Source organism: Thunnus albacares, chromosome 10 (assembly GCF_914725855.1).
Source record: "Thunnus albacares chromosome 10, fThuAlb1.1, whole genome shotgun sequence".
Taxonomy (NCBI): domain Eukaryota; kingdom Metazoa; phylum Chordata; class Actinopteri; order Scombriformes; family Scombridae; genus Thunnus; species Thunnus albacares.
Genome location: NC_058115.1, coordinates 6,621,558 through 6,636,215, shown reverse-complemented (window position 1 = coordinate 6,636,215; position 14,658 = coordinate 6,621,558). Strand labels below are relative to the sequence as shown.

General features: G+C 38.3%; 1 long non-coding RNA gene across 1 annotated transcript; it reads right to left on the bottom strand.

Annotated features, from left to right (window-relative positions):
- Nucleotides 1-4,399: 4,399 nt before the first annotated feature.
- On the bottom strand, nt 4,400-9,713 carry LOC122991041. The gene is made up of 3 exons (XR_006405518.1): nt 9,616-9,713; nt 4,747-4,900; nt 4,400-4,604 (listed from the first exon to the last, which is right to left on the bottom strand). It is a non-coding gene; the product is annotated as an uncharacterized LOC122991041 (long non-coding RNA).
- Between the last annotated feature and the right edge of the window lie 4,945 nt (nt 9,714-14,658).

Below are 14,658 nucleotides of genomic sequence, written 5' to 3'. Positions count from 1 at the left end.
AAAGACTATGATTAACACTCACATGACATTAAGCCACAATAAGATCACAGTATTCATTAAGATATTATGATTTTTTCAGACAAATATGTTATCATAATGCAACAAATGCCTCACCTGTTCACAACTGCTTGAACTTGAAACAACAAGAGGAGTAAACAAACTATTCTTTCTTCATTCTCTTTTCATCCATTTTTCCAGCCATTCACTCAATTACTGGCTCTCCCAAGGTGATCCTGTGTCCCTTGCCCTCCTCCCTCATTTTTTCTTCACTCCCTCTTTCAATCACACACTTCCCTAATACTCTGTCACTCAGAAAAGAGCCTGCTGGAAAAGAGAGTGAGAGAATGTGTGTATGTGTGTGTGTGGGTATTAGTCGGTGTTTGTGTGTGCACTCGGTTTGCATGAATATGAGGAGGAAAGTAGTCAACATAAAGAGGAATAAAGACTGAGAAAGAGACAGGACTGAAACAAAGTCTGCAGTAAAGACAAACAGAAGGAGAGGTGAAAACACAAAGAAAGGATTGGGAAGTGACTGCTCAAATCACAGGTTACTGGTTGATGTCTCGATGTGAGGTGCTGCTGTTAACTTGTTAGCAATTGTGTGTGCTCAGAGGCCTGGACATAAAACACTGGTTGTATTTTAAAAGTGCTGACATGTTTTCATATCAAGAGCCAAATGACTCATAAGACTCATTTAGACTCATAAAGGTAAACTACCATTACTTACTACTCTCTACGTCTTTGTTGTTTTTAGCTTGTCAAAAATAATCACAATAATCTGTGTTCAATTGTACTCTCTGTCATCAGAGTGTAAAAACCTTTTATGCTAATATGTACTGATCAAATGACAACTGTGACCTTGTTAGCTGTTCCCAGTATGCTGCAGAGCGTCCATAATCATTTCATCCAGTCATAAAATCTGGATTTTCTGTTCATGGAGTTTCTGTGAAGCTTTTTATGTCACTTCTTCACGGCTAATGCTAACTAGCATTTGACTAAATCTGAATTCAGGATTGCATCAAATCCAAATCCTGCCCAATCCCTGTTAAATCTATTTAGGATTAGCTTTCCAATTCATGAGTTATAAGTAACTAAAACTCAAAGATTCACTTGAGATCCGTAATTAGCTTTTTCTGTCTGAGAAGATTTTGAGTGGGACCATGGAGTTGAGGAGCATAAATGAAACCTTGTGTCTGCCACACTGAATTCACTTTTTATGATTTCCTGTTCTTTTTATACTGTCATAATGGTGTCAAGTCAAGTCAAAGCCGTTATAGCTAGAAATGAGCCATTATTAAAATAATTTCCTAGCTTATTTCTAGCTACATTTCACTCAGTAAAAGCGAAGGTTAGCTTGTTCTCCGATCAGCAAAGGTAATGAGTATTTTATCAAGCTGGACTTGGATGCAAAATGAAATTTGTACTTTTAAGAGTTTTTACCTGCATATCATTGTCTTCATCAGTGGAGGGCAACAGAAGGAGTTCCATCCATGTAGACATACTGTATGTAAATCAGGTTCTCATGACAAACGCCAATGAAGACGAGCTCCATTTAAAGTTAGTAAGAGGACCTTGAGTTAAGATTTTTTTAAAATTGTCAAACTATGATTTGTTTTACCTATTTCCAAAGTAAAACAAAAAAAAAAAATCAAGCTGTAACTATTAAAAAAAAAAATCAAACTTGCAGTGTAAAACATAGCTTCAGTCTGTGGCTCTCAATCTTGCTCTGAGTTTATCTTGCTATTTTATATCCTGTCAGTATAAGAGAATATGCCTGGTACCCAACTGGATTATTCAGGTGCTCCCTTAAATCCCATCATCACTTTGGCCCCCTCCACTGTAAGGTCAGCCAAGGTCCTAACGAGCGTCCCCGGCTATAGTTTGGGCTCTGGCTTTTTATAGCTGTGTCCCAGCTCTGAATGGCTCTGGATTTATGTGCTGCTACATAAGCCTTTTCTCTCTCTCTCTCTCTCTCTCTCTCTCTCCTTGTCATTTTGAAACCTCTCTTACCCTTCTTTTGCACCTTTATACCACACACGCACACACTCACACAGAACAACACTTTATGTGTCTTCTCAGTATTCATGTAGCAGAGCATACGGCTTTCCTCTTTCCATATTTATGAAGTGTTCCCTCTCAGTAGTAATGTATATGTCCTTTATGCTTCCATCAGATGACCCTCCCAACACACACACATATACACTATCTTTACCCCGTCAGGATTAAATAGATGAACATATTGTACCCTCTCTGGCAGCCCTTACATGGTTTGTGTGTGTGCATCTGTGTGTGTGTGTGTGTGTGTTAGAGAGGTGTCCATTACTCTGAAAGCCTTCCTCTATCTGATTCACTGTGGTTCTAATGATATTTAACCTGCCAGGCCATTTTGAAAATGGGCCCTGGCTGTAAAAATACCCGATGCACTATAGTCCTGTCTGTGCCCACCCCACCCCCCCCCCCTCCCATACATACTTACATACTTTCACTGACACACACATATAGTACATTACACTCACACATGCATACAAATGCACACGTGCAGAGTCCTGATCTTGTGCACTACTTTAACCTTGCTGCTTTTATCATTAACTCCAGCTTCTATCTGTCATAGGATGAGGTCAGTTCGTTCATTCATTAGTTTCTCTTCTCAACATTAGCTGTATTTCACTTCCACTATTATCTGTCCTGTGGATCTGCGGTCCCCAGCTGCATTCATAATTAACCCCCCAGCTTCAATACCGCTAACTGCTAAATATGATAGCTTTCTATGCCCCAATGCCTTTTTGACAATTGAGATCCTGAAATGTAATCCTCATGAAGTTGCAGATTAAAGACCAAGTTGTACAGTTTAAATTTACCCTGTGTGATTGGTGGGAGTACATTTGGAAATTTTACCACAGTGTGGGTAGAATAGTAGTACAAACTTCATTTAGTCTCTGATTGTGTTTTTATCTGCAGGATGAGATTGACAAATGTGCTCATGTAGACCTGTGACTCCACATAGCCTGCATATATTACACTTGTGAGATGCATCAGCCGACTTTTGCAAATATGAATATATGTGTGGATTTTGCTCATAAATATTTTCATGTTTTTCTTCCACTTTTCACATCTTTTAACACACTCACGGCATACAACATGCGTCTGAACACCATTGTTGTTTTTTCTATGTAAGCCTGTACCGTATCTGCACGATATTGGCATCATTGTCGACAAAATGAATGTCTCAGAGGTTGTAATGTAGTGCAAATTTAAACCCAATTTCCAAAAGATCAGCAAAAGAAAATCTGTTTTAATACAAGTTTCCATCCACTACAGTCATGTGAATATAGCATGGCGTTGATTTTGTTGGTTTGTTGAGATAAACAGCTGGAACAGTCTCATCGCTTCACATTGATCTGATGTTTTCATCTGTCGATATTTTTTGTTTCTTCAGTGGAGCTGGAGCTTCATTGTAAGTTTAAGTCACACGTTTCACGTATGTCATGCTTTGTTCACCGTGTTTCAATTGCATTTTGTCACATTTTCTTTTCACTGACACACAAACTTTTCCACCTCAGTGAAGCGTAAAACTTTTTGGAGTTATTTTGAGATTTTTTCAGTTTTTCCAATTATATTGAGAATGTGAATAAAAACAGGTGGATAGAAACCTACCAACTGACAGCTGTGTCAGACTGCAAGATTCAAACATTCAAACCTCAACCTCATGTTTAACTACTGGGGCCAAGTGCATAAAACTCACATAACTGTGTGCACGTGCAAAGCCAGAAATATGCATATGCATGATTTTTGTCAGATTTATAAAGCTGTGCGTATGCATAGTTCTGTTTTATAAATCTCAGTCATTGAGGAACTGGACACACCTGCACGAACCTCATTTCCACTCCAACAATGAGCTATAAATGGATGAAGACACACCCTTAACCAGCCATTTTCATATCAGTTCGCTGCCTGCTCCACCAGTCTGTACAGCTGTCAATGAAACAAACAAGAAAGAAGAAATGCCGTTTCACCGATTGTGTTGCACCAGCGAGGTTCTGCAACAAGAGAACAGCTGTCATTACACATGACCATTACACACAGCTGTGCAGCTCTTTATAGCATCTATATCATTAATTCATCACATGGAACCTGTAAACTATCATCAGCAGTGATATCTCAGAAATGTAATCAATGATTAGTTTGTAACGCTCATATCTTTACCAACTTTACAAGGTGTGACACAACTAAAGATAGAATAAAAAGAATATTAACAGCAAAATAAAATGTTGACTGCTATGTAAATTAAAATGATAAAATTAAGTAATTAATCAATTATATGTTTATTAATATGCCTTTAATTGGCATTTTTCAAATCTCTCTGTAAACACACGCAAAAAAAAAAAAAAAAAGTAGCTGGTTATCAACCTAAACAGTGTTTTACTGAAAGATTCCATCTCTCAGCTTCTATTTCATCTCCACCTCATCACATCACCCTCAGAGTGCTTTAGAAAAACATGTGTACGCCTGGTGAATGCGTGAGGTGCGTGGTGAGTGGGGAGAATCGACTTACTTGAGACTTGACTCCTTAAAGACTTGACTGAACTTGAGTGTTGAGTAACATCCTGGAACAAATAGAAAATAAATAAGACAGCAACATACGAGGCCTGTATGGCAATGTACCTTATTTCAGTCACACAGCTCATGTCTCAAATGTTTATTTACAGCAGGCAGAACATAGTTAGAGTTTGGCATCTAGACCCTGACCTCATCACTCCCCGCAGAATACATCTGCACGGAGATATTGGGGATTGATGAGTAAACATCTTCATGTAGCTGGAGCCTGCAGGTAGATGCTGGGGTGGTGGTGGGTCTGAATGATCAGGTAGCAATACTGTGGTGCAGAGCAGCATAGGCATAGCTGAGGGAGAAATGGGAAATTTTGCAGCTTAAATAGACCTCCAATTTGGGAGGATGTATTTGGTAGATTATATGGAGAGAGAGGCATCATATGAGTGTATGTAGCAGTACAGCTCAGGTTGACTGCCTGAACTAGCTTGTAGGCTATGCTCCCTCCATTTATTTAAGTATTAGGCCTATGCATTCAAATGACTTTGTTTTGGCTGTGCACACTTTTCAAACAGCTTTTAAAGGAAAAATGTCAAGTTTAAAGCCTCAGCATTGAGAGACCTGAAAGCCTTGCAACTGACCTGCAATTTATTTACAAAGACTAGAAGGGCACTTAAACAGCTTTGGTTAATAGTGAATGATTTGCAGTAGCAGGCTGGGATGGTATTATGTTAATGGTTACATTCAAGAATGAACGGTGATGTCGAGAGACACTGTAAGTATCTGCAGCACCACTTTAAAGCTGCAAGACTTCTTTTATTTTGTGTGAATTGGCTTAGAAGTCTCCAATGAACGAAAGGCAACTCATCCCAGAAGTAGAAATGACTTCAGTTCAAATGCTGCTTTACTCATGTAAAACAGTATAATGACCTTTTGTGTTCCTACAGAGTTTTCTTTGTGCATTAAATCCCATCTGAGTTTTATTTTACTTGTAAAATGTAACAAGGCAGAATATGTGCTGATGTCTCAGTTCAATCATACTGTGTACTACGACTGTTTCCGCAACATTAGCTTCCTGTTCATTGTTTTTGTAGCAGCTCCAGGCTTCTTCTTCTGATGACACCAGTTATTAGATTCTTGTCTCTGATGACTCTTGCTTCAGGCCAGAGCTGTTCATGTTCACAATTATTGATTTGGCTGTCCATAGCCATAGAAGTAATTATATGAATCATTAAATGTTAGCATTATTACCCTTTAAGTTGGAGACTGAAGGGAGACTGTGCACTATCTATCACTTTCTATAATGGTGGAATCTAACAGCATTGAGTGTCATTTTTTTCATCACAAAGTGCAATCAGCCAAATTAAAGCTTTCACGATGAATAAATATATGAACAGAGTGACAGATTAGTCTGTTTGGTTCTGCCATAGAGGTAGATGTCCAAATAGCTCTGCTCATGAGCTTACCAGGAATAAATGGGTATGTCAAGATGTTCCTTCTGCACACAAGCAGAGCACACACGCACACACACACACACAAACACACAGGTTTGGTGTATGATTTCTTACAATCCTTACTGAGAAAACTGTCTGTCTCTATATATGACTCAACTAATTCTACTTCATTTGATAATTTTCTACATTTGCCAGCATACTCTTTGAAAAGAACAGGTGTTCTCCTGTCGGTGATGTATGGAGGTGGACAGAGCAGATGGAGCCGAGTATGAGAATGATTTTTTCCAGTCATGAAAATACAATACAACCTGTGACCAGCACATTGCTGTCTGGCCTGAGGAATCTATATAGTAAATAATGGCATCTCAGTGTGAAGTCATATCATCTAAATTTGACCAGTTATCCACTGGAGCAAATCGCAGCCAGCTCTGCTCTACAAAGGCAGAGAGCAATAACTATAGAGGCAGTGAAGTTGAGAAAAAAATGGTTGAATGTTTTCTGGCTGGCTGGCTGGCAAACTGTGTAACAAATAGAGAGGATGGAATGCCTTCATTTTTATGGCCTTTTTAGTTGTATTATTTGTTAAAAAAAAAAAAAAGGCAGATACTGCACTTTGCATTTGGACCACCATCATGAAATACTAGGGAAAATGCAGTATCTATCAAGATTTTTTAAATTTTTGAATAAAATAAACTTTATTTTGATCCTTTTCAGCTTGTAGCTTAAAAGGATTTGATGTACCTTTGTTTTTCTAGGTGTCTGTCTCTCTGTCTACTACTAATATTGTGGACATTTAGGGCCCTATTTTAATGATCCAAAGCGCATGGTCTGAAGCGCACGGCGCAAGTGCATATCGAAGTGTGTCCAAATCCACTTTTGCTAGTTTATGTTTTGTTTTGGAGGGTAACGCGCAATAAACCAATCAAAGTGTCATCTCCCATTCCCTTTAAAAGCCCAGTGTGCTTGCACCTTGGTGGATTGCTATTATAATGGTGCATTTGCCAAGTAGTAAGAAGGAGCGCCTCTCTGCACAGGAAATGGATCTGCTTGTGTGCGAAGTGGAAGTGCACGATCCATAATGAGCACAGTGGCCCCTGCTGCTCCTGGACCCTCCCGTGGCCCCAGACCACCACTTTAAGATCCTGTTCATTAATTTGTTGCAAATTTCTTTTCGTTTGTTTTTTGAAGGTTTATTTTTTTAATTACAGCTTTGGTTTCTTTAATATCGTTTTGTTCAGTCATGGAGTAACATGTCAAATCAGCAAGGTTTTAATTGCTGAAAGTATGGAAACCTGATCACTGTCAAAGAATATTTGTTAAATATTGTTCAGAAATTAAATCATTAATTTTAATCATGTAAAAAATCATCATACACAGTTGTCAGGACTTGATCAGCTCTCCAAGGTGCTGATCCTGCTGCTGGAAGCAGGTAGGAGCTGTCCAGATTTATTTCCTTCTTTAGTTTAATCATTGTTTTTACATCATTTATTTCCCCATGTGTTCCTCATGTCCTCATGTATTGATGTAGCAGGAAAGTCAATCCATGTCTGATCTGTTGTTGATATCCATGTGCTGGGTCTTGACAGAGACCCTCAACCTGACGGGTCTGTTTAAATACCTACATGTATCACCATGATTTGATCAAACAAGTATACAATTTCATCCATCATTACTGCGATTAGCTAATGCTGATAAATGTTATGCCTTACCATTATGACATATTTTTTAAAATATGTTGATGTACACAACAATAATCTTTCACATTGTAATCCTTTTATTTGTAATCCTTTGCATGTTTGTGCACTGCTGTGCATCTGTGTATGTGTATAACAAGCAGAGTATATGCATGTTGTGCACCCACCTATGTAGACGCATATTACTGTCTTGATAATGTGCGCTGAAAATCACAGTGAAACACTGCACCATTGACTTCAAACCAGGTTTTTGTTGGTCAATTGCGCAATTGCTCTCCGCTGCCTCAAGATAACAATGCATCTGAGCACACCTCATTTTAAGACACACTCATGGTTGCTCAGATGGGCGCAAGTGCATTTGCTATTTAAACAACGTGGGTACTGGATGGGAAAATGACAACTGCGTCAGTCTTGAACTAACAAAGACACTTAAATTGCGCTTGGTGCCACTTTGTGCCGGGCATAAGATACGGTCCTTACACTCACTGAGTTCTACTGAGAGAAAATCCTCCCTTATTATATTGATTTGCATTGAAATCAATATAGCAAATTTAACATTTAATGCATTTAAATATGTGATTTATGTGGTTATGTACCTTAACCAACAAATTATTTGCATTCCACCAGAGTCAAAAGCTGAGATGGCAGCTACTGAGATCTGCTAAGCTAGTTATCCTCAGCAGGAGTTTTACTGGGGTTTTATTATGCATAACAATTGGATTTAGCTACTGCTTATACTGGTATGTGTATGCACATTCCCACACAAGCATGCTCAAACACACACACACATATTGGCATGCACCATGTATCTTGGAGCCTAAAGGTTGGCGCTGCCCTGAGGATGGGAAAGATTATTATGGGCCAGAGAGAGGGCAAGACGAGCCTCTGAATCTCTGGGAAAGGGAGCTACTTCCTAACAAATACTCCCAATCTAACAAACCTTACTCAGCCTGCAGTTAAATAAATTAAGGTTCTAAAGAAGTAGCCTAATGGGCTCAAATGGAGCCTTTTCTCCTCATCCGTTTCTCATTATTGTATTCTCTGCATGCATACCAAATAATTGCTTGGGTACAAAAACTTGTTTTTCAGGTATTTTCTGTTTCATGACTGTCGTTGCTAATAATTCCCCTGACCAGCCTGCAGAATGGACACTGAGAAGATGTGCAGTAGATGGCAACCTGAGTCACAAGAGAACTGGAGGAAAAACTTATTTCAAATAAAGCTTAAAAATGCTTAGGTAACCCTTATATTTGCACACATTTTCATGTAAATCAACTAATTCTGTTGTAGTCAGCTCCCTCTGGTTGCCTGGAGAGTGCAGTGTAAAATCAGGCTCATGACTCCTCTTTTCACCTGATAGTCAGGAGTTTCACTGAGAGGGCATAAAAACTGCAGAGGTTCATGTAATCCCCCACCGATTCAACCCTGCATGATCCCTCACTGGCTTCCCGACCAAATCTCAATCAAGCCAGAGGTGAAGCTGCTGGAGATTGACCCTGGGTCTTTACAGTGTTTTGGCTCTGAGTTCACATGTATAAAACTCAGGCAGCACTTACTGTACTGCTTAGCCTGTCTTCCGACATTTTTGAGGAAAATAAAAGTCCAACCAGTTAACATGCTCCAAGAGTTTTCTTGAGTGTGAGCCATTATATCCTGTTGTGATGGCCACAGCCAGCCATGGTAATATTCACCCAATTTACACTCGCCCACCTCATTAGTTTGCTTTCACACACAGGTTCATTTAATTTGCAGTCAACTACATACAAACAATTAACACCACAGTTTGTTTGATTTGGAATCAGTTTAGTCACACTTTTAACCTTACTTTGTTTTATATGGAGTGCACACATTTTAACACTGTTGGGTTACACATGCAATTTTCTGTTATATTAAATATTGTTTCTTTGTCTTTGAGTTACCATGATTGTTGGAGGACATCTTTCCTGGTGGAGCAGAAGGTGTGGCTTCTTCTTCTTTTGGTTTTAGGGTGGGTTGCAACCATTGCTTATAAGGTGCATAATGCCACCTACTGTACTGGAGTATGCAGTATGAGATGTTATCCTTGGACTACTTTACATCATTAGGTAAATAAATAATTCTTGAATATTAGTTTTAATTTTTTTTTTTAAAAAACCTTCACTAAACACTATGGTATAGTCTTATCTCCTTCAAATATTCAGTAACAGTCTCTGTGTGTCCTGTACGTCCTGTTGTTCCCAGAATACCCTCAAGGTTCCATTCCAAGTTACTCTTATCCTCTCTTCCCTGTACTTTAACAGTGCATCAGTATATGTTCTGCATTCTCTGTTATTCTACATTCCAAGCATTCATCTAATGTACTTTCCCAAGCAAAACCAATGTTTTATTTAGACCTGTACAGTTGAAACTTAGTCTCGTTAAAACTTCCCTTTTCCTATTCTAGCATTCACTAAGGGTATATATATTCCTATGCCTACTTTATCTCTTTCATCTTTGGACCTGTCTTTATACATATCTAATAACTATAATATTTGTTTCTTATATAATGACTTACCAGAGGTCCTATCCCACGGTCTTCCCATTCTCTCTTTAAATCCATCATGTTTAGGTCTATTTTAGGTCTCAGGAATAGCCAGTGGGGGACATTACAAATAGGGTTAGGGGAGTTAAAGCAAATATTTTCAAGCCTATATTACTCTGATTTAGCCTTTACCCAGCCACAGCCATCACCTTGAAATCTGCCGTATTCCCAACATTCCTGAATGACACTTTTGGTAGACTTTTCATTACAGCACCCCATAGACAGCTCCAATATGTAAGCATAACTTTATCTTTTCTTATATCTAAGGGTGCTTCTCCTAATTCGACTTGGATTGCCTTAATCACGTTGACCTCATTGCCCCACATATCCTCAATGCTTTATTTAGCACTCTATCAATTTTATTTAAATGTGTTTTGACTGCCGCACCATACAAAAGGTTTGGCTGAAAGTTGAGGAGTCTTAAATGCTGAAGCCAACTCCTTGGGCTGAACCATGTGCTACCATGTTATAGGGGGATTTGGGTTTGGTTAGTTTTGCTTTGAATTTCATTGTAGTTGGTGTACATTGTCTACCACTTTGTATGTTGTGTGGTTTGGCCAAGCCACTATAATCTAACCAATAAAAGTTTTAATAGATTCTGATTCCAGTAGTGCATTGACAAGTATCAAATACATTCAGTCAGATAAGAGACATGATATGGTGCTTGTAATAGCTCAAATGATATTCAAATTAAGAGGGCAGGAATACAAGTTAAATTCATGTGGATTCCTGCATATATATTTGTAGACAGAAATGAGTTGGCAGATAAATAGCCAAAAAGAGCAACAACAACAGAAACAACAAAAGAAATAAATATGGCAGTAAAATATAGCAAGGCTGAGGTTAAAAGTATAATCAAATCAGAAATGAAAAAGAAATGGCAGGAAGAGTGGGACAAAGAAAATAAATATTACAGCATTCAAAGAAAATGAGAGGAAGCAATAGAAAAAGAGGAGGACATGAATTCAAGGATATGATTTGGTCACACCAGTCTGAACAGTACACTGAACATCATGAATAAGTATTCTACTGGTTTTTGTGAGTATTGTGGGCTACAGGAAACGGTGGAGCATGTATTTGTGCACTGTCCTAGATACCAGCAAGAGAGACAGACACTTAAAGTTACACTTCGAAAGAATCACATGACACTTGGTTTGCGAGAAATGTTGCAGAGGAGTTCAGGTGATGTGGGGTATAGGGTTATTTTACTAAATTTTTAGAAAGCACAGGACTAGAAGAATTTAATATAGTAATATAGTAACTGTTTTGATCCACACTCCAATCCAGAAGGGGGCGGTAATGCACCTATAAACAGTTCAGTGTTTCCCCTAGGTTGACTGCTGCTACTGTCTGTAATTTACAGTTTAGTTTCTTTTGTTTTTTTTGGGTTGACCTAATCTGAAATTTCCTAAAAAGTAATAGAAAGTCTGTATGGACATACAATTAAAAAATGTTTATGTAACACATACATGTAATACATTAAATGTGTGTGTGAGTACAACAAATGTTAATGTTGTTCTGCTCACATGTGTCCTTTCAACAATCCTGTCACTTCATGATGGAATCAGATATGGATTACATGTTGTGATTGGTATGGATAGACATCTAAAAACTCATTAAAAAAAAAAGTCATCACAAATGTAGCTGAAGCAACGCCTTACTCTCTTCCCTGCTTCATTGTTTAATTGACAGTTATTGAGAGATAGTTTTGAAGCCTGGAGTTGCCACATTCCCTAATAAAGCACTCTGCAGCAGCGCTGTGCTGTGTGGCTTCACATAGATAATTGTAAACAGTGTGAGTTCATTTAGCCTCTTCTAAGGTTCACACTTCATTAATCTGACTCCAGCACTAAAGTGACGCACACACACACTGTCATTAAGAGGCAACTATGGATGCACAAAGATGTAACCACACACATATACACACACACACACACAGAGCTGTTTTAATTTAGCTCATAAGACTGCCAGCTCCTCTAACATTGCCTGCTTGAATACATTATACCTACTATAGAGCTGCTCTTCAATTTCATTAAAAACATATTTGATTATGAGGATGGCAGTAACTTTTTTCATTATGATCCATTTGTTACTGTCAAAATATTGAAACAACCAACCTTCAATACAGATAAATCATTTCTTTTCTGTGCAGCAAGCAAAACTTAAAAGTAAAGCTGACGAAAGTGGTATACACTGCTACTTTACAATAAAGGCTGTAGATTGTGGGAAATGGGTTACGTTAACATTAGGTTAACATTTTTGCATTGAAAGCTATTTGTTTCTTCCATGTCTTCATATGGATAAAGTCAATCTACAGTTGACCTTAACACACCAATCTGTTAACTACATTTACAGTTTGAGAACAAATATAACAATATACTCTAGGCTGTGAAAATATGGCTTCTCATATAGCCATCTCAAGGAGCAACTGATTCATTTGGTCTGGTGGGCCACGGGAAAGACATTATTGTCTTTTAGATCTGGTCTGTTTCGTATTCACAATGACGAACCAACCAACCAACGAACCAACCAAGGAAAGTGAACTTGAAGTTATAGAGTCTGACGGTAACTTTGTGGGGTAATACACAACTTGACACTGTATATCTTTAATAATGAGGAAAAGACTGGGCGAGAAATAGGCATTTTGTACAGTAATACTACAGGGTGTGGGCGTGGGAGGAGGATAGTAACTTTGTGGTAGCTACATTTCACTCATTTCACAGAGCATGACACAAGTTCAACACACACCCCTGGTTTAACTAATTTTCATGTTATCACTGATTGGGTAAAATCCCTGCACTCATGTGCTGACGCACATGTCTTACCATGGTTACAAAACGATCTTATATAAATATAGGCAACAGATCTGGAGATCATTTTCTTAACAGTTGATAATAGTTAATAGAAGTTCAGCTTTTGACTTAATATCTATTCTTGTTTTCTTATCAGCCTAAACGAACCGGACCATTAAAACAAATGCACCAGTTTGTTTGAAAGGAACCAAATTAGGTTAGACGTGAAAATATCCAAAATCTCCCCCTCACTTTGTTATACTGAAAAAATTGACATATTCAACCTTAAAACCCACTGATTGGTTAAAATTTGTATTTTCTAGAGAAAATATTGAAAAGATAGTTATAATATTACATGTTACTTACTGCCATTTCTATTTCTCTTTAAAAAAAATTGTATTCACTGAGAGTAAATGGTATTTTGTAAAGCTTGATAATGTCATTTTGTACACTTGGTATCTACTGTGATCTATAAGTCACATTTCTGATCGATGGACTGCTTATTAATCGAAGCAGAAACAACCTCAGGCACCACCCTGATGAAGGAAAGACAGGCATGAAAACAGCTGGCGAATAAAGCATGGTGCTCTAGAATGTGCTTTAGTTTTGGTTGACTTGCATTGAAGCTCACATTGGTCTGCACCTCACTGCGTGTGCATTCTCAAAGTCAGAGACAGCTTTAGACACGCATCACACACCACAACAACCCCTGTGTTAACAAGCATCATCCCTGTTAATGTGCCCTTGAGCGAGACACTGAACCTTGCCAGCTGTAGACCGACCTCTGACCTCCCTGTGGAGAGGTGGCAACGGAAAATAGGATTCCCCTCCATGATCACACCAAATAAAATGGATTGAAATAAAAAAGAGGGCTGCATACAGGGAGAGAGAGACAGTGACGGAGTAAAAGAAAGCAACAAAGAGAGAGAGACAGTCAGAGTCAGAGTGGGATTATGGAAATGTAATATCCGGCTGATAAATCATAGTGACTGTCAGGTGCTCAGTCATCTGATAATATGACAGACAGAGGCAAGATGGCTTCCTCTCCAACCCGCTGCTAATTATAGACAGACATAATGAACTCACAGTCAGTGTGTGTGTGTGTGTTTGTGTGAACATAATCTCTCATCTTTGTTTGTGGTAACTGGTTGATTTTTGCATGTGTGTTTTAGGATTTTGTGAGAAAGTGATGTGTTCCATTTGTAATTGAGTTGATATGCTTAAACCAATATTTTACAAAGTGCCCCAACCTAATGTGAATGCTTGATGAAACTTTAGAGCATTGTCTGCTTTTATAATTTTGTACAGCCAGTTTGACAGCTGATAAAAGGAGCTGCAGACATCATGATTGCTGAGCTGACAGCCTAATGGAATCATCAGTAGAGAGAAGAAATGTGTGTTTGCATGTATTTAGGCGAGTATTTGGCAGTATTTTTTATTTTTTTTTGTACTTGTACTTTTAACTTTTAATTGGAAGTCCATCAAAATTCTTTCTATGGTATTTGCTCATTTCCATCTCCTCCCTTAAAGGATCAGTATGTAAGATTTAGTGGAATATTGTGGAACACACTTGGCAGAAATGGAATATAATATTCATAAGTATGATTTGA